General features: G+C 36.1%; 1 protein-coding gene across 4 annotated transcripts in view; it reads right to left on the reverse strand.

The window, feature by feature from the left end:
- The window catches only part of FMN1 (formin 1), a 179,249-nt gene extending 168,762 nt beyond the window's left edge, over positions 1-10,487 (reverse strand). For 3 of the 4 annotated variants that reach the window (XM_039705429.1, XM_039705428.1, XM_039705426.1), the window contains exon 1: positions 10,363-10,487. The gene's annotated coding sequence lies outside the window, so the exon portion shown is untranslated. The remainder of the gene's footprint in view (positions 1-10,362) is intronic. The other variant, XM_039705427.1, reaches the window with a different exon arrangement.
- Positions 10,488-19,884: the final 9,397 nt, after the last annotated feature.

The raw sequence follows: 19,884 nt of genomic DNA on the forward strand, positions 1-19,884 counted from the left end.
TATCATTTTGTAATGATGTCCATAAATTATTATAACAATTAGTGAAACCCAACTGTAAGAATCAAATAGCATCTACCCAAAACATTGTATCAACAAGCAGTCATTTATTGTAGTAATTTAATTGTATCTGTTTATAATGTTCTTTAAACAGTTTCAGACTTTCCATTTACTTTGAGTAGTATCATTCTTCATGCCATGAAAATTCTTAAAATGTGCACAAAATCCTTAAAGACAGAAGAGATATCCTAAGAAGAGAGGCTACAGTAAGAACAATGTTCTATTAGACATATATGAGCTTCTTAATTCTGTCCACCATCAGTTAACAGTTGAGTGGCAGAATACTGTTCAAGCATAGAAAGTGGTAGGAAAGGTGCAAAACCTTTAGTCATTACTTTTCTTGAAGACTGGCTTGTTGTTTCATAGACTTGTAAGAGCATCTGAGAAAAATATGCCATTCTGTTTCCTCTTTCATTCCTGTTTTAACTCATGGTGCAAGCCTGGAGTTCAAGACACAGGCAAGGCTGAGGACCACCTAAGAGAGTAGCCTCACCTCTTGACTCACCAATCTTCCTTGTCTCCAGCTGTGCACGCCTGCTGCTCCCCAGCATAGAGTGGTCAGGCAGTCACAGGGGGTGTGTGCCACCAGCAGATGCAGCCAGGAGTGCTTCTGCATACAGAAATATTAGGAGCTGTCTTAACCCTACTCATTCTTCAGTCAAGCAGTAGTGAACACCCCTCAGGAAACAGCATCATGGAAACTATAGACCCAGTAGCTATAGACCCAGACATTATGATCAAATTTACTATCCTCAAATGACATCTATCATATCACCAGGTTCAAGTCAGCCCTATTCTGTAGAGCACATTACTTTTGGTAACATGCATGGGTTTGCCTTGGGGTTCTTTCTGTGACAAAAGATGATATGTGTAAATAAGAGAACTAGCTAGCCCTTGTCTCAGCTGCACAGATTTGCTACGCCCCTTCCAAAAACCAAGTAGCTCCTTCAATCTAATCTGAGTTCTGAAAAATTACATTACTGAAACAAGACCTACAGCTGACCTTGAATAATATTGCAAAAATGATTACAATTAAAAGCTATTTTCACTTAGAAATAGACAAATCTATTGAGCTTTTTTTTAAATGGAATTATCTTTGAATAACAAACTTATGCCAGTTTGAACCTAGTATAAAGGCTACATCCTACTAGTTATCTTCTTAATTACACCAAATTAAACAATGGGTTTGGTAGACATACACTGACACATTAAAATGTAGACTCACTGTGAGTACAGCATAACTCCTTGTAAGGAAAAAATTTACATAGGCTTTAAAATTAAGTATTAAAAGTCAGCTATTAGAAAAAAATCCCAGTAATAGTAACAAGAGCAATTACTGAAAAGACACTTTGTTACTATTAGGCCAATGCCATATTCTGTATCAAAACTTCCATGGATTTAAAAGATAATGGGATACCATGCACAGCACTGCTTACTGGTATTTTGAAGCTTATTTCTACTAGTAGATATGTTTATGACCAAGAAAACATTTTAACTTCATTGCCTTCAGCATCTAATTCTACCTTTTTTATAATCTTCTATCAGAAAACAAAAATGTGAACTCCCTGCTTTATAAGCAGAAGCATTATAAGAAACTACCAGGAGAATTATCTATTAACTATCAAGGAAAGAAACTAGGACTTTCAAATGTTATGACAACACTCATCCTCAACTTTTTTTGTTCACTTTGCAATTTGTTTATAAAACTACTTGCATTGCAAACCTTACTATAGGGAAAGAAATATTGTAAAATAAAGTCGCATTCAGGCAAAGCATGCAAGCTAAGTAGAATGCCCATTATTCCAAGAAAATTTTAAATTTTAGCTACAAAACATATAACATGGAGCGATGAAAACAACCTTCAGCATCATTGCTAAGTTTCTCTACGCAGCTTTCCAATGCATAGTAGCAGAGCAGTGGGATTCAGGTTGTGAAGAATACTGCTTCAAGGAAAAAAACCATCTACTTAGATAAAGCTAATAAATGGAAAGAACCGCTGAAATTGTTAAATAGGCAGCTAAAAAGCAAACCTGCTCTGCTGATGGATTTTCTTCCAGTTTAACAGTGACAAAAAATGTCACAGTTTTCTTCAAAGTCTAATGCCAACGCATCCATTCATTACGCTGCTCAAAATGTGCTCTTAAAAACCCAGAACCCCATTCCTACTGCTCCTTTTCTCTAGCAGGACACATCATTCACTTTCAGCATGACAGATGGTCTTCCTCCCTTCCTCCTTTCTCTGATACTTAAGTAAGCCAGAATTGAATTCCTTACTTTCCCAGCTCTCCCTAATAGCTGATTGCTACTAGATGACAACCTGAGCACACTATGACTAACGTTCTGAGCTATGTAGCTAATTAACACATCACAACAGCAAAAGCATGGTAGAGGAAAGGTAGGAAAAAAGTCAACAGTCCAAGGCTCCAAATCACAAGCTTGAAGACAATGAAATGAAATTACCATAATATTTGCTTACTGAGCACAACTGGTTTGATAGACCCAAACAGAGAAAAACACCATCATTTTATTCTCTTGCCTAAAATCTCAAGTTTCTCTGAGGTTCTTTCAAATTTTCATTAGACTTAAAGATATTGTCATTAGAAAGATAAAGGTTATAATATCTTAATGAAGACAAAATATGACAGCACCTTCCAGCAGTTTTGACATAAATAAAAGAATTCCATAAAGAACATTCCAACTCTAAGTCTACATTGTGTTTATTGGATTGTGGCAAAACCAACAAAAGAACCCCAAACCAATCACCACACACAAAAATACCAATCAAATTTAGAGTATTTAATTATTTTTATAATAGTTTGAATGATACTGACTACTGTTAGCAATAGTAGCTTAAAATACTGCTCTTCTCAACTTCACAAGTACTGAATTACACCAGCAAAGATAGCATTAAGGAATATAAAACAGAGTCTCTGCCAGACAGGAAGCTGCTTTATTAAATTTCAGATCTCATCCAACAGCACAAGGGAAGTATTAAAGCATATTAGAGTCCTGCCAACAAATTCAGATGAAACAGGAATAACCCAAAACATAGGACAGAGCTTTGTATACCAAAACCAGTTTCTAATCATAAATACAACCTTTGGCTGTGTCGTTCTGTTCAATCTAATCCAACACCAAGAACCCAGAAATCCAGGATAGAGTCCATGAAACAGAAAATCTGAAACCCAGGTCTCTGAATACATCATCCTTGTGATCCGAAGATGAGGAAATCTAAACTTCTTCAGGCCAAAAAACATAATTTAACAAAACAATAATTTACACAAGGCATGTAAAGTTAATTAAAAGCAGGTTAAAAGTTTTTAGCTGGACTGAATAATATGATGCTGCCTCACTAGGAACAAATACATTCTGAGTAGCCAAAGTACCCCATACTTGTTCTGGTCCTTTGTAGATCATTGTCTCATTTGACATAGCTGCAAACATCCATATTATCTTCTCAGTGTACAGAAGATGGAAAAAAACAGTTATTATAGTTTGGGGTTTAGAACTAGGATTCACCATTTCCACAAAAAAGTATATTATGTTTAACTAGCCAAATATAAAATAATATACGTATTATATGATTATAGTTTGGGGTTTAGAACTAAGATTCACCATTTCCACAAAAAAAGTATATTATGTTTAACTAGCCAAATATAAAATAATATACGTATTATTAGTACTGCCAGGTCTCAAAAAAAATGTTCCCAAAAGGAGTCTGACATGAAAGTTCTCATCCCTCTGTAGCCTACTTCAGTTTAGCAAAGCAATATCTATTTTCTGGCACAACTGCATCAGCAAGTTAAAAAAAAAAAAGTTGTCACACAACATGTCCTCATGAAATTCTTTTTGGAGTCAACCATACCACAAAAATGTCCAAAATCTGTTTGCCAAAGGTGACTAATTTGCAATAATTAGTTACCAAATGAGATTTCCATCACAAACTCACCCATCTGACTGTTTAAGAGGTTGCTAATAAAAAAAAAGTCTGCAATGGATATTACAAATATGAAAAATCATTAATGTAGGAAGCACATTAACTAGCAAACCAGCAGACATTAAAGCAGAGAATGAGCAATCTGTACACGTAGTCCAAAGAAATAACACTCTAACAGCCTATTTGAAACAGACTATTTCAAGAAGTACCGCATTTAAACAAACAAATTCTTTCTGCCTCTCCACCTTGCTCTTAGACATTTGGCATGGAAAGAACCAAAAGAGCAGATGAGTCAATAATCTTGCCTTTAGGGTTTGTTTGTTTTTTGGTTTTTGACTAGAACAGTTTTCTGACTGCTGAAGAGGCAAACTGAAAGGTAAGTACCACAAAAAACATTCCTCATACTCTGACCGTATGTAGAGCCTCAAACTTATGATTCAAAGTGATGCAAAAAATGCTTATGAACAAGCAAACAAACATTACTCCAAACTCTCTTTGATGGTAAGAAAACCTGTAATTATCTCGTTGGTTAGAGCATGGTGCTAATAATGACAAAGCTGTGAGTTCTATCCCTGTATGTGCCATTCACTTAAGAGCTGGACTCGATCATTGTGGGTCTCTTACAGCTCAGAAAAGTCTGTGAAAAGAGTAATTTGTCAGATCTGTAAATTAAAATAAATGTTACAATTATTTTGTCTATTTTAAAATAAGAAGAGGTCATTCCTCAACAGCAACCACATGGTATACTGCGCTTTACTAATTTTACATCAATATATATACCTTATTCAGACAAATAACAGTTCCCTACAACATCCCTACATCCCTAACATGTTCCCTATATCCTTTGTACCTAAGATGAACACTCAAAATGAAATCTTATAACTTAAAATAGAAAACTACTTGATATGTGTACAGGGGATAGTAGCTAACATTCAGCTGAATTCATATAGTGATGTAAAAAGTAATTAGTGGCAAGAGGAAAATATCTTTTGCCTCAGGTCACAGATGTCTTAATGAAAAGCTGCACTTATTAATTGTCAGCTGATTTTCAAGCAACAAAGAAAGAAAGAAACAAACAAAAAGGCATAGCAGACCAGAACAGCTATTACAGACATTCATATTATCTAAAACATAACCTTTACATATTCCAGCACAAAAATATTATTGATAAAAAAATAAAATTGATAAATAAGATATTGATAAACCTGATAACATGCATTATCAGGAAATATAAGATTAAAAAAATTACTTTTACAGCGAACAAAGACACAAATTTGCAATATTATATTTGTTCATGTCAGACTTGGGTCATAAACTGCACACATGATTTTTCTAGTTTTAACTCAGATAAAACTTTTTTCTCAATACTTTATTAATGGGTAAATTTTACAGGATACACAGTAACTATTTCCACTTCTGGCAGCAAGTATAGGATATTTCTACAGGAAAATAACATGAATTAAATAAGTATTTTCTAAATAAAAGGATCATCTTCTTGGTAATCTCTGTCCAAAAGCTTTAACTCTTCTCATTCAAGTAGCCAACTCTTCAGCCAACTCCTCAACAAGAGCTGCATCTTGTTCTGTATTGTATTAATAACATCTTTAATTTCCCAGCTTTAACTCTTCTCATTCAAGTAGCCAACTCTTCAACAAAACTGCATCTTGTTCTGTATTGTATTAATAACATCTTTAATTTCCCGAAACCAAGAAAGAACATATTTATTTATTTAATTGTTGAATGCCCATGCTTGTTAGTTTCATGGTGATATCTAAATGAAGCATTTAGTGTACAGCCTTTTAGATCAGAGGACTTTCACCCAGCATCACTTCCAGAGAGTTATCTGGCCACATATCCTGAACTTTAAACCCAGTACAGCATTCAGGGAAAGCAAAGAAAATAACAAAAAGGCTACACTGCAGTAAATGTTTGAGCTATTTCATCAGCAAGGGAAGAAAATACTGCTGCAAACAGTTTGGACTAATCACAAAATGAGGTGCAAATCATAAGGATGCTTCAGTAATGAAAACGAGAGAAATTGAATTTAAAGAAAAATAATAGTAATTAAAACCTGTCCCATAACATTTTATACCTATAGAAGGACTCCTTTACATAATACAGCAGGTTAATGTATCTTTCTGTAGTTAAAGGTCAAAGACTCTGTTCACACTAAGTTCTTAAGAATCAAGAACAATTTTCTAAAATAATGCATTTGACAAGTTAACAAACCTATTTTTAATTATGCATATTTTTTCAAAAATTATGTAGTGGTTGGGATAAACTCAGTAATACTTTTAACTTTTCTCCCTTCAAAAATGTTAGTGGTCTTGAAATTACTTTAGCCTTAAGGAATGTTGGGCTGTTTCAAAAATTCTAACAATAATTCAAGTTTTGAAAACCTTGGCTGTACAAGATAAAACGGGATGTAATGACTTGGGATGATAATATTGACATTTCAAAGCAGAACGTATTAGATCAGAGAACTATGGTCACCTTTGTTTTCTTCATTCCAACTTTTTGCTAAGTAGCACTTCATACATACCTGAATGGTTTCAACATATGACTACAACTAACAAAAAATTATAAACCAATTTGCTAGGAGAGATTATAGATTTTCAAAAGACCTGGTAAAGAAGTAAGCACTGGGTTTTAGACACACATTTAGTCTGTTTTATTAGTCCCAAGTGTATATAATTTCATTTTTTAAACTCTTGAAAATGGTTAATTGCTTATATGTCATTGTTGTTTTCTTTGTCTGCTCCCTATCATGGAAGATTGAACACAGAAATTCTATTAAATTCAGCAAGTCTGTCACCAGCAAATGTATTTTTACCAATAAAAATATTTTTAAAAAATGTTAAAACCCAAATTAGTTTAAGATTAAACAGGTTTCATCAATCCCTCATGGAAGTTCTAACTTAACAATACAACCCTCATTGGGAAAAGAAGCAATAAGATTAAAACATGAAGAACACAGTATTTCAATAAAACAAGCTTAAAATACCACAGGATCAAGAGAAAGACTGAGAAAAATCTCTACTTCATCTTGACATAAGAAATGCCCATTTTACTTCAAGATTTCAGTAGTGCCATTTAAATTAATCTACAGGACTTGATGGGTCTTTAAATGGAGGACATTAGCAACTCAATATAAAGAATTTAAAGGTCTATTGTAATTTTCTAAGGGTCCAACTCAGCAAAATGTATATGGTCTTGCGGAGATAATCAGCTCTCAATTATTTCCCCATAGAACTGGATTTAAAGTCAAGCTGAACAACCAAAGTAATGGTTGGAGGTTCAATCTTCCATGGAAAGAGAAGAAATGGTAGTATCTGCCTGGCTAGGAGACAGTGACTTGGATAAGAACTCATGCATCACATTTTGTGTGCTTTCTTTCTCAGCCAGAAGTGCTGAGATATACATACTGCATATTTAGCCATACATACTGTGCCTCTAGTCTGACAACACTGACAGGAAAGAAAAATCACAAATACTAATCTGGAAAGATGCAGTGAAATTGCATAAGGCTAAATGATCATGGCAAAAATAACCTTTCCCTTGGGTTTCTTATTGTAGGCAGATCTAAGCTCTATAGGCTCCACTGTCTCAGAGGAGGTATGAACTACTCTGACCATTAGATATTAAATCAGATTTTTTTAAAAATCAAGAACCAACTTGAGCTTTGTCATTAAAATATTATTGCAGTCTTTGCACTACTGCATCTAAGTATGGGACAATAAACATTAGTGGTCACCAACCAGCAACCATAGCAGTGACATGATTATTAACTGAAAATTGAGGGGTTGTCATCAAGGAGTAATGTATAACTATATAAAACATGCTGAAAGAGTAGAAACAATTTACACTTGGTTAAGGTTCAGATTCCATTGAGTTATATGTATTTGATTACTCCATGATGGCCAGTTTCCTGCATTTTGGTGTTCCTCCTAGTACCTAAACCCTAATACATTCTGGATATATATCTTTTTAAGTCATATGAGATCCAAGCTAAAAGAGGAAGTAATTTCATTCCAAAATAGCTAAAGAAAAATTAAAAGCTGTCAGACTTAGATTCCAGGAAGATTGGGTGGAGAAAGGGAGGCAAACTAAGTTTTGGAAACAGCAGCATAAAGGGACATAGAAAAGTTGGGTGTTTTTAAGAATAGAACTCATTCAGTTCTTAAATACTATACTCTAGGAGCAAAAAGCCATCCAACCCTTGAGCCTTAATGAAGACCTCTGTGATTGTTCTTGCTTTTTTTTTCCTACTCTTGACCACTGTCTGGAAAGTATTATTTGGATTTAACTGCAAAGACTTTTGGCTCAATTTTCAAACATTTTATGTGTGCAAGTTAAAGCAGGATCAAAGCCTCTAGTATTATTTGGATTTAATTGCAAAGACTTTTGGCTCAATTTTCAAACATTTTATGTGTGCAAGTTAAAGCAGGATCAAAGCCTCAGAAAGGATGGCCTTGTTAAATGATAGTGTTAAGGCTCTAGGCCTTTCCTAGGTAAACATAAAACAAACAAACACAACAAAAAAAACCCCAAACCCAAAACTCCCAATGAAAGACTAAAACCACAAAACCCCTAATCTCCACCCCCTGCCAAGTAGTTCTTCATATCCCAGGCGCAACTGTCTCTTCACCACCTTTTTATGTCCTGACAAATGTCAGTATAAAGCTGACATTCATTACCTTGGCATTTATTTTGAAACCCAGCCATTTCCTATTTTTCTACCTCATATTTGCCTACAGCTTTCACTTTACAGACACAAAAATCTGAAAACAGAAGTTGAAAGGAAAAGTTCCAATTTTCTGGAAATACCTGTCTATGTAAGAAAATCTCTACAGAGACAATAATCTTTTACCTATGCCTCTACTTCAATCTTACCGTCACAAAATGCAAAATATTAGCAAAACATTGTCCTGTTATTTACTACTGACTACATGAGTAAGCCACCTATGCCCATGTAGCTGTACTCCCTACACACACATCCATGAAAAAACCACACAGGAACATGCATGTCCATGCCACTTGACTTTCAGTGAGATAGGTTCAACTCAAGTGAAAACTTATTTCCATTACTCACAACACGTTTGATTTCATACCAAACTGCAACTTTCTGTCTAGAGTCCTTCAATTTAAGTTGATGTTATGTGTTGACAGTTTCTTTTTTTATAGTAACATAAAAAAGTTCTTTCACTCTCCATTTAACCCAACATTGCTTAAGCGCCTCTGCTGAAATTTACCAAAACAAGCTTATTCACCCTCAAGCACAGTCCAAACTACTTGAAAGATTTACCTAAATTTCACAGGAATAGTACTGATATACTTGTAGAAATATCTTTAAATGTGTGCATAAGAGTTTAATGATAACGCCTGCACAAGATATTTTTACAAGCAAAATTATTATTAAAGCCATCATGAATGATTCAAAGGATGGGCTTAAAAAATAACTAAAATTAGGAACATATTCAAAATTCCTTCCTCTGTAATTTCTCAGCAATTTTTAAAAATTAGTTGATTTTCTGTGAAGCTGCAAGAAAAGAACTCATTATGATTCCTGCTACACACTTGAGAAAACAAGTATCACAAGACAAGACTGTGGGACAGCCGGAAGGACTAAATATACACAGTTCCCAGACCAACTCTGTCTGTAATATCATGATGTGATTTAATATTGCAGCTGAAGAAAGGAGACTGTGCAAAGCAGCAAGAGAAAGACTGATACTGGCATTCTGGAGAAACCTTTTTCCTGCATGTAAAAGACATTAGCAAATGTCAGCATACAAATGCATTCTAACTCAGTTCATGAGTAACAGTGATCAGCCTCATCTGCAGTGGTGACCCCTGTAAGCTTCACAGCCCAGAGTAACAGATTGTCTGAACGCTGTAAATATTATCACGTGTTTCCCACTCATCTGCCCTCCTGAGTGCCCGACGGTATTTGCACACATCAAACGCTACAGAATTACAACAATCTGCTTTCCCCGCTTCGCTGCGCCTATCCCGCACGCCAGACTAAAAGAAATCGAGGATAGTTTTAAGAGTCATTTTGGGCGGGGGGAAGTAATCCAGTTAAATTGACTTTAATAGCGCTGTCAAGAAAAGGGGAGGGAGGAAATCTGCGGACTTTCTTCGGACCGCAAGAGAAACTAAGAGATCACAGCTCTCGTGATCCCCCAGAAGCTATTTATAAATAAGCAGCCAGAGAAAAGACGGGATGCTAATGACGACCAAACAGATCCCTTCCCTGCAGTCCTGAGTTAGTGGCTTTATTTTGTAATCCACTCGATTGCGACAGAGCCACTGCGGGGAACCGAGCAGATGGGAGATCGGTGGGCAAGCGAACGAAAGCACATTACCTTGCGAGAGGCAGCGCGCCGGGCGGCGATGCTCCTGCTGCAGTTTCAGGTGCCGGGAAGGCCAGCCGGGAAGGCTGCCGGGCTGCGCTGCCCGGGCCGCCCCCGCTCCCGCCTCCTCCCCCGGGGCCGCCGCCGCCGCCCGGGGCGCTCCCGTTGCGGGGCCTGACCAATGGGCGGGCCGCGCGGCTGGAGCGCGCCGGGTCCGCGCGCGGTGCGGCGGCGGCCGCGGGTCCCTCTGCGCGCGGAGCGGTCACAAGCAGAGGCGGCACGGCCCGAGGCGGGGGAAGCTAACGCATCACGGCCGCAGCCCGCTGGGTTTCGTCGTTAACTGCCCTTGCATAATCCGTCAAATCTGTTCTCCTCCTGGATGAGCATCGCTGCCAATCATGTCGCTATCGCTCACTACAGTAATTGCAACACAGCCCTCGAGCGAGCCAGACATAACTCTGGGCAACATTAGAGGACAAGAAATCCTCTCCTCTACTTCTAACACTGCTAGAAGAGGAAAATCAGAATACAAGCTGCAGTCCTAAACCACCTCGTGAAATACCTTGCTATTTCAAGGGATAGAATTTTAGGCGGAGCAAGGACCTGGTTCATTGGTCTGAATCTCACTTTTCCATAAGTAATCTTCCTGCTACTTGTCCCTGGAAGTTCTCCAGTCTGAAGAATGGAGAAAAAGGCTTTTGGAATAACTGATTTAGGTAAAAAATAATAACAATTCAGTAGTAACAGAGTTAGGGTTAAAATATTTCTAGTAACAGACACAACAAGGAGAAAAATTGTCTTGTAATTTCCACAGACATTGAAGACCCTTGCCTATGTAAGTCAAATATTGCAACAAAATACCTTTTCTCACAGTAACTTGTAGCCTCCTGAAAATGTCACATTTGATTCTGCTTCATTAATTAGTTTATTAAATTCTTTATTATATTTATGATCTTACTGAACTTAAACAGAAAACATCCACCTCTATTTGAAACACAAGAGATTATCAGATTCTGATCGCTTTAGACCACTCACATATTTTTTTCCTTTTGAAAACTTAACAAAATCAGTTTTCCTACTTTTTGCCTGATATTTTTTCACTGTCAGCTGGTCACCTATACACGTACTAGCTCATACTCTGCATATTGAGAAACGTCTGCAGACTACGGAATGGAAAAAACCCTGGCTGAAAGTACATCTTGCTCTTCTGATGTCAAGTACTTTGAAACAAAGATTAACAATTACTTTCTTAGTAACTTCATTTTGCAAACACGTGATTTGTGTGGAAACAAGAGTTCACAGAAAGCAACCAACATGAAATGATTGTGTCAGGCTGGGCTGCAATGTAGGGCACAGTGAGAGCAAAACCTAATCTCTGAGAGGTTTCCACTTCATCTGCACTCATCTGCGTAATCAGCTTTTCATCTTGTCATAGGATAAATGCAACCTGCCTTCTGCTTCATTTACCCCATATAGAGCACTGCCATAGATTTGTATGAAGCAACCGGTAAGAGCCTGTGCAGAAATGTACTCGGAAAGGAACTGCAAACCATTCCATTTTTAAAGGAAATTAAAGCTTGGAAGTCAGCTATTTGCTAAGTTAATACACTAATCAGACCTGAAAGCTATTCACTACATCCAATATGCAAACTGACCCTGCTTTAAATGAAACAACCCTTACTTTCAGCTACCATTTCATTTCTTAATCTGTGAGTTTGTGTACTGTAATAAACAATAGCTGTTGTTTAACCTTTCACCAGCTTTTACAAACTGCTATATTCCAGTGAGCAGCCCAACTTGTTGAGTGGAACTAGTGTTATTTTCACTCAGTTTCAGTTCATCTGAGTGTGGAAGGCTCATATAAGTAAAGACCTTCAGGGAGCAAAGCAATGAGTAACAGCCTCCTGTTCAGGCTGCTCCTTTATTTGGAAAGGTTGGAAAATCACCAGAAGTCATAGCTAACAATCAATTAAACATTTTAGCAACAGTGTTCTCAGAAGTAATGTCTGATTGGCTTTGATGTCTGACAACCTAAGTCTATGCTAAGTTCTAAGGACTAATAATGAGGAGACAGGCTGGCCAACTGCATATTTATAATTCTTTGTGCTCTTCTCTCAAAGGATGAGTATTTTTCTCTAATACTGTCAAAAACATGTTCACATAGATGTATGGTAATCTAAACGTGAAGATGTATGGGTAATCTACAGGTACATGAGGAAAACATGAACTGTATTATGCAAAAAAGGGAGTAGGAAATATGTCACTGTTTGCTCCAAAGCAGTTGTTACCAGTACATTTGCACTTGAAGATCTAAAAAGCAAAGAGCTATCATGCATAAAACAACTTGATTTTCTGTTTTTTTTCTCCCATTCCTGAAGCAAATTCTCATCCCTGAACAGGTATTTAAGTATTCTAATATGTTTATTCTCTTGTCTTAAAATTGTACATCAGAGCTGACAGTTCCACACAGCAGGGATATGAGATTTAATATTTTCGTCTTAAAATTAATGCTTTGAATTCCCAATAAATGCAGCTCCATAATGCAGCAAGTCTTTGTCTACTTAAATTTACATGGCTGCTTTTGCACCAAAAAGATTTAAATATATTCCTGAACTTGTCCAGACACATGAATTGCATAGCAATGTCATAGCAAATACACCCAGAACTCTTTATTCTTCTTTTCCTCCTCCTGCACCCTCTCAAATCTCCCTAGAGTCATCATCCCATATTCTTCAATCCAAAACATCCCATGCCTTGGAACAGCAGCATGAGTTGTTATGCCAGGAATACCAGGTACTAACTACTACTTGAGATTCTGATCCCCTCTGTCCCAGCTGCCAGTTTTATTCTCATATCTAAAACTCAGAAGATACTCTGCTCAATAATAAAGAGAACAAATTGTGAAATATTATAGAATACTTAACAGGACCAATTACAATTCTGGTATTATTGTCTGACATAATGGATAAACAAAGAAAAAAAGAAACACAAACCCCCCCATCTAGTTAAGTATAGGAAGCCATCTGCTTTCTTTAAAATTATTAAAATAAATAGAATTGGAATTATAGGACCATGATTAATTTGTATCTTTGAGTAGGTAAAAAGGTTATATGAAAAACATAAATGCAAATATACTTAAATGCATGTTTAAAATTGATTGGATGGAGAGCTTTTGAGAAATCCTGTGGTTTCTTTGGTTTTTTTGGAGGTTTTTTTTGCCTCTGCAATATATGCTGCATGGTGTTGATTTGGTTTATTCATAAATTCTTGACCTAAAACTGCCTAATACAGAAATATTATAGTTTAAATTAGTAATCCATTACATACATCAATATCAAAGATTTTATCCTAATGAGAAATATAGATTTGCCTGTCTCAAATTATACCAAATCACCCAAATGATTGAGTAACTTTGGCCAAAATGTCTTTTTCTCTGATTAATAAAATGGAACTTCAAAAGACAGCAGAAGATATAATCTTTGCAATTTTAAAAATCCTGGATGCATGACTTTGAAGTGCTGCCAAGTCTTGTTATTAAATGACCTGATGTTGGACAGGGAAGAAGCCAGTCTTACAACAAATACAAGTACGCGTATGCAAAATTCTGAGAGCAGGGTGAAAAATTACTTATTTTTATGGGAAAAAAGCATAATCAGGATTGTTACAGAAAGCGGACAGAATGTTCCAGAAAACAATATGGAAGACCTCTCTGGAAATGAGTATGTGTTAAGTGGCTAAAACACTGCTAAAGGTGAAGTGGTAGGATCCATTTCATCAGTACACTGAAACTGAGGTATACTCTGCCAGGCTTCAGTACAAGAGAAAATTAAGGGAACTGGTGACAATTAAAATTCCAAAATTAGACTATACTAAGAAAAAGCTCCCTTTGCATTTTTTATTCTGTAAACAAATGCATGGAAATAGCAACCATTCTCTAAAAATTTTAAACACCAACTACTTGTCTGTTATTTGAAAATGGAGAAGTTTACTTTTAGCATATATTACATACAAATAGATTTACATTAAGCTATTACACCATCAAGTTCTTATAAAATCAATAAAATTAGTGTGACTTCTCTTCATGTAAACTAAACACTAAGATTATGAAAAAAATGTTTGTGTGTTTGCGAATGGTATTAAATACCTTCTGGGAAAGATTAACAGCTGTGGATGCAGCCATTTATTTAGGTCAGTAGTGAAATTCTGTGTCCAGAAAAAAAGAAAAATTGGAAAAAGAAAAAGAAGGTAGTGTCTAATGAACCAGGTATATGTATCAGTTGTACTGGTTGAAAGATTGTGGAGACAAACTGCCCTCAGAAATGGTCTTAAGAATAAAAGAATCTTAGGACAGCAGAAAATCATTATCACTCCTCTCTTTCTCTCTCTCTGGTACATGTCCTATTTTACAGTCAACGATGAATCTAGACTCAAACATAACAATGCAGGTACATTTCTTTAAGCAGAATGGATTCAGTTTGTCTAGAGATGTTAAAAGCTATAACTAAGAGCCCAGTTTCAGTATCCTGAAAGGTTACATTCAAAAATACAGGATTGATAGAAAACTGTGCAGAGCACAAGTGGAGAGCCTCTTGGTCCCCATGTCAGTCTCGGCACACTGTTATATACACTGATAACAGCAATTCAGACTTCTGTCTCCAGTATTCACTTTAACATTTTTATACATGATATATATGTTACAGTTTAATATTTTAAAAGTCCAAAGAGAAAATAAGGAAATCAAAATAATAACAAAAGCTTTTTTAACAGATACAGCATATCTTAAAAAATGCCAGCTTGAGAAAAAACCACCCCAACACTCAATGACCCAATGTTATCAATACAAAATATTTGGCAGTTCTGCACAATAAATAGAAAAGTAGGAAAACAATGTTTCAAAGTAGGAAATCAATGTTTTTCTATCTATATCAGAGGTTTCATACACATTTCAACCAGATGCAGTCAAGCAACAGTGGAATTAATTAGATGCAAGATTATAATTCCCCAGAACTAGTAGTCTGAAGGAAAAGGTGGAGAAGAAAGGCAATCTCAGTACAAAAAAGTCATGCCTTCCATAAAATGTGAATGTTCAGCATCATTGTCTGAAAATATTTGCAAAATAAGTTCAGAACCATATAATGGCTCTTACAACCTCTCTGAACTTACTTCAACTGTTTTTGGAAATGTGAAGGTGTTTTGCAAAATTTAATTAAGCTATCACCTTGTGAGAATCTCAGTTTCACACTTTGATGAGTCAAAGAACATTCTAAGGCAATGTCTAAAGTCATCACAAATCAAGACTGAGATAAAAAAAACCAATTCTCTGCATATTTTACAAAGATGGGTTATTATTTCTTACTATATAATGCAGAAAAATATCTGTTAATCCAAACAGTGACAGCAGTAGACTATGATGTAATTCTGTCAGATCACAATTAACGACTAAGCTTAGATATAGTCTTCATGAACAAACCTGTATTTTAAACAATTTTCTTATGTCTGTGGGGTTTTTTTCCAATTTATTCAGAAAAAAAAGTATCACACATCCAGCTGCTCTGCAAGCACAACACATATTTGCAACTTTTTACAAATTACAAGGAAGGAGAAAAACAGATAATCTTGCATGGTTTAATCACATAAACTACTTCATAAATTGATCATGTGAGTCTGAAATTTTTCATAAGGATATCTACCTTAGAACAGAAGTAACATTTTTTGATGAAAGTTACTAAGAAATATTTTATTTACAACCATTATTTATGTAATCTCATCAAAATAAATCCCAAAGTTAAAATGCTTCGGGCATTTAATGACTGCATTTCTTGAAATTGTGTCTCCAATTTGAACTTTTTGTACTGTCTGATGCTGACCAGACTTGGCATGCACACTGTCTACAAAAAAGCACAGCATGCCAAGTCTAAAGCAGCAAAGAGCAACACAATTTATATTCCCAATTATTTCAGAAAGAAGACTCATGTAGCAGCAGTGCTGGTCTTTCAAATGCTACCTAATTTGCCTTCAGGTTCTAAGCAGTTGGAAGCTTTGCAATCCCTAACACATTTGAATGCAGTGGTTACAATGTTAAATGGGGCAATCAGCTGACAGTCATCAGTCTGACTGTGTTAAAAATTTTAGTTTAGCTTTAGCATAATATTTCTGTATCCTTGAATGGCATGGAGTTCCCCATTCCCCTAACCATACACTTGGGTAAATTTTGTACCTTTCTGAAGTAATATTAATCTTTGGATGTAGGAGGCATGAAAATATACAGTTCCATTAACTTAAGTAAAATTCTTATTTTGAAAAAAAGCTTTACATTTTTTACACTTAGTCTTTCAGGCAATATTAATCTGTGTATTTCAGCATACAACATAAAATAAGATACTGACATATTTTGAAATAGGCTCAGTGACCAACAAATTAAAAACAGTGTTAAAAAGCTGAAAGGTTTATTTACATAGTATTTGCATAGGGGAAAAAAAACAAACTAAGAAGCTTTGCTTTGATGATTGGGGAAAGACAGTCAGTATAGAATTCTGCCTGCAACAGAATTTAATCATTGAGTTTTGAGGTAAGATAAGTCTGTATATGGCTGGTAAGGGTATACATAGTTTATGAGCATGTAAAATGAAAGAATAAACTGCAATTTCTTGAAATTAACTGCCATTGGCAAATGGTCTCTCATTTAGAAACATTCCTGATAGCTGCTTTTTGTTAAGGACTTGAAAATACCACAGTGATAATATTGATAAAAGGCACATGCTGAAAGGGAAAAAATAACCTATTCTACTCATACAAGCTAGTTATTTCCTCAAAGTTCATGGTGTAATATTTATGTACTCAAAAGCAGATGACAGTGAGGGACTGGCCATCAGGTATAGCTACTCAGCGGTAGTTTAATCATGTAAAAATATTAGAATAACAAAATTTTGGGCAAATATATTCAGCTTAATGGTCCTAATGTCCAACCTGGCCCCAGAACATAGGATTTAAAACCAGTATGTGTAATAACAGCAACCTAACTTTTATCAAAAGCCATTTTCCAGCATAAAGGACAAGCATGTCAAAACTGTATGTGTCATAAAATCACTGGAAGACAGATCCTATAGTAGTTATAAAGATACAAAACACACCTTCTGTTATTAAAAACTACCACATAGTAACCTGTTTTCACTAAAGTTTACTCGACAGGAAATGCAAGGGTTAGGTATGCGAAATCTTCTTAGATTAACAAAAAAATTGAAATATGTTCCTCCCCCCACCTAAATATGCAAGAAGCTTTTAGAAGAATACACTAAAATACTGAAATTTTGAATGCATTTTTCTTCTGTTGCATGCACAAATAACTTGTTCATGCATTTTTCAGAATATTTTCATATATTAATTTCACAGTTGCAATTTGGTACTTTAGAAAATTCTACAAGTTTACCTCTGGTACAAAAACATTCAAATACTCATGGCAGAAGCAGGATATCAAAAGGAGTTAGTTCTGTAAACACATTATACAGATGTAATATTCTACAGATTTGAGAGAAAGATCTTTTCTACAAGGAAGTTCTGCATGGAATTAGACTGGCCAGATAAATAAGGCCCTTACACCTTACTCTGAGAATGGCACATGTCAGAGGAGCCAGCAAGGAAGATTGCTGAAATGCCATTCACTGCTTTCACGTTGGAGGCATCTCCTGAAAGATGATTAGGCATCAGCCAAAGCAAGCAGTTACCAATTTGGCTATGAAGTACTCTTAAATTAATTCCATCTTGCAGACTGTGATCATTGCAGTAAACCAACCACCTAGAAAGTGAGCTACTGCTTGGGGCAGACAAATGACCTTCAAAAAACTCTGGGTCATTGTTTAAAGACAGAAGAGAAGCACAACAGATTTTAGATTTGCAGTGCTCAGTTGCCCTAGTTACTGTTGAAAACCCCTTTCAGTTAAAGTACCAACACAAATAACTACAACAGAATAGATAAAACCTTAACATTTAAACATACACTTGTCACAGCATATATCCAATTGAGACAGCCATGACACACAGAGTGGCACCATACAATTTCAGAATTTTCATACAGAGTATAACCATACCACACCAAAAGACTTCAAGTGTCCCCCCACACATAGATCATCACACCACTTCAGAAGGCTGCAGACATCTACCCTTCTAGAAACAGCAACCTAACTTTTATCAAAAGCCACTTTCCTGCATAAAGCACAAACATGTCAAAAGTGTATGTGTCATAAAATCACTGGAAGACAGATCCTATAGTAGTTATAAAGATACAAAACACACCTTCTGTTATTAAAAACTACCACATAGTAACCTGTTTTCACTAAAGTTTACTTGACAGGAAATGCAAGGGTTAGGTATGTGTAATCTTCTTAGATTAACAAAAAATTTGAAATATGGTCCTCCTACCACCTAAATGTGCAAGAAGCTTTTAGAAGAACACACTAAAATATTGAATGTATTTTTCTTCTGTTACATGCACAAATAACTTCTTCATGCACTTTTCAGAATATTTTCATATATTAATTTCACAGTTGCAATTTGATACTTTAGAAAATTCTACAAGTTTGCCTCTGGTACAAAAACATTCAAATACTCATAGCAGAAGCAGGATATCAAAAGCAGTTAGTTCTGTAAGCACATTATACAGATGTAAGATTCTACAGACTTCAGAGAAAGACCTTTTCTACAAGGAAGTTCTGCATGGAACTAGACTGGCCAGATAAATAAGGCCCTTACACCTTACTCTGAGAATGGCACATGTCAGAGGAGCCAGCAAGGAAGATTGCTGAAATGCCATTCACTGCTTTCACGTTGGAGGCATCTCCTGAAAGATGATTAGGCATCAGCCAAAGAAAGCAGTTACCAATTTGGCTATGAAGTATTCTTAAATTAATTCCATCTTGCAGACTGCAATCACTGCAGTAAACCAACACTCTAGAAAGTGAGCTACTGCTTGGGGGAAACAAATGACCTTCAAAAAACTCTGGGTGGTTGTTTAAAGACAGAGGAGAAGCACAACAGATTTTAGATTTTTGCAGTACTCTGTTGCCCTAGTTACTATTAAAAAACCCTTTCAGTCAAAGTACCAATACAAATAACAACAACAGAATAGATAAAACCTTAAAATTTAAACATACACTTGTCACAGCATATATCCAATTGAGACAGCCACGATACACGGAGCATCACCATACAATTTCAGAATTTTCATACAGAGTAACACCTTACCACACCAAGAGGCTTCAAGTGTCCACCCACATAGAGTATCATCACACCACTGCAGAAGGCTGCAGACATCTACCCTTCTAGTTCTTTAGCTCAATCTTTTATACCCCTCATGTTCACACACTGCACCTGTGTGCCCTCTGCTCCCTTTGGTGGTTGGTCAGTGCCCTGGGCACTCCCTGGCTCATTGCTGTCAGTGCTGCTCACCTGCTGCTCACAGCTGTGCCCATTGGGGATGAGGCTCAGCCCCAGCCCCACTCCCAATCACCACAAACTCTGTACCTACAGTATTACACTGAA

Source organism: Passer montanus, unplaced genomic scaffold (genome assembly GCF_014805655.1).
Source record: "Passer montanus isolate IOZ18808 unplaced genomic scaffold, ASM1480565v1 scaffold18, whole genome shotgun sequence".
Taxonomy (NCBI): domain Eukaryota; kingdom Metazoa; phylum Chordata; class Aves; order Passeriformes; family Passeridae; genus Passer; species Passer montanus.